The sequence below is a fragment of the Amphimedon queenslandica genome, unplaced genomic scaffold (assembly GCF_000090795.2).
Source record: "Amphimedon queenslandica unplaced genomic scaffold, v1.1 AMPQUscaffold_5967_Cont22071, whole genome shotgun sequence".
NCBI lineage: Eukaryota > Metazoa > Porifera > Demospongiae > Haplosclerida > Niphatidae > Amphimedon > Amphimedon queenslandica.
In genome coordinates this window covers 1-1,778 of record NW_003553738.1, presented here as the reverse complement: position 1 = coordinate 1,778, position 1,778 = coordinate 1, and the positions used below count along the sequence as shown (strand labels likewise).

The following is a 1,778-nucleotide window of genomic DNA, read 5'->3' as shown; positions in this document are numbered from 1 at the left end:
TCTGATGCAGGGAAACTACAGGTATAACTATAAAAGAGAAAACGATTAATTATAAGAGTGTAACTGTAATACTACATGTAATAACACGCGCGCACACACACACACACACACACACACACACCTACTTGAAGTACATTAATAATAATACTAGATGAATGTAAAACATTGAGGGGCGAGCAAAACGAATAAAATTTTGATTTTTGATTAGCAATAATTATACAATGTCTATATAAGATATTGATGTAGTCACATAAAACTAAATAGTTTTCTAGTTCCAAGCCTTTAATCGTTTAATCCTAGTTCTGTAGTTAGTATAATTCTGGTAATGCACGTGCGTGTATACATGATGTAGATCTACATGTAGATTTTCTTGTAAAAGATGTAAATGTAACTGATGATGTAGATCTACATGCATTTCTAAATTTTCTAGTGTAACATCAATACCATAATGCTAAACAAAAAGTTAGATCCCAGTTAATGAAAATACAAAAAAACAACATTACAGGCCGTTACAACTGAACTAATAAAGCTAGTTAAAACTTACCATCGGCGATACAAAGATAGCTTCAGGATAGTAAGTAGAGCCAGACGACAAGTCCGTTTCAAATTCCATATACCTACCGCATAAATATGGGCCTGACCTCTCTTCTCTTCAATAACAAAATGAACAGGGCTCTTTTCGACTTCGACCGAGACTTCGACCTAGCTGACAAAGCAACCATGATTCAGTGGCACTTGGCACAGTTGGCACTTGCTTGATCACGTGACAAATAATTACCCCACTTTCGAAATTCCTCATCAAAATCAATAAAATATTCCATAGATATAGAATATTTTCAGTACTTCAAAAAAGAACTCTACTATAAAATTTTTAAAAGTTAATTAAAAATTTACTTTGTGCATGTGTTCTTGCATGCATGCATGCATGCATGCATGATGACTATGATGTGCATGCAAAATGTATTTCCTCCTACACAATAGAATGATGTAACAGTGCTCTTCATCAGCAATTCCTTTCTGCCATAAGCTTTTATGTATTACAGTCCACAACTCCCCACAATAAGCATATTGCCTGCATACTGTTTCAATTGCTTTGCATATTATGCTTTAATTGAGCATTAGAAAAATTATTGTAAAGCAGCAAAATTATTGTAAAGCAGCAAAATTATTGTAAAGCAGCAAAATTATCAGGTTATATATATAGCTAGTCTATATATTCCCTCTGATGAGTGGTACCGTTCAATTCCGGCTTTGCATCTAGCAACTTTTACAGACCGAAAATGGACCACCTTCAGTAACCTTCAAGTAGGATTTCCCTTTAGCACAGCAAGCACTAGCACTAGATGCTATCATCTAAAGAATTTAAATTAGAACAGTTATATAAATTCTGTCTTACTGTAAAATTCTTGCAATATGGATCACTGAAACATTCGTATTTGCACTCCACAAGAACAATAGCAATCATGAATACTACAGCAACAACAAGGATTATACGCTGAAAGGCAGTCATCATTCAAATCAGTAGTCTTGATATAGCTTTCCCTCAAGATACCGTCAACCTACAGTAGTAGAATAATGCACTTCCAAACAATAACAGTGAATAATGTACTAGCCAATAACAATGAGTGCATTGTTAGTGTCATGCCAAGTGGTGGGTGTAATAGCAATGGTCAATTTGGCATATGTGACTGTTATTGGAGTATTGTTCTATAGTAGTAGCTTATATCATAATAAGTGAAAATAAATCCTAATAAATTCAGACTAGATCTATATCTAGT

The 1,778-nt window shown here is 34.0% G+C and overlaps 1 long non-coding RNA gene across 1 annotated transcript; it reads right to left on the bottom strand.

Moving 5' to 3' along the window:
* Positions 1-1,111: 1,111 nt before the first annotated feature.
* Positions 1,112-1,595, bottom strand: LOC109592214 (uncharacterized). Its single transcript, XR_002190234.1, has 2 exons — positions 1,397-1,595; positions 1,112-1,353 (listed from the first exon to the last, which is right to left on the bottom strand). It is a non-coding gene; the product is annotated as an uncharacterized LOC109592214 (long non-coding RNA).
* Positions 1,596-1,778: the final 183 nt, after the last annotated feature.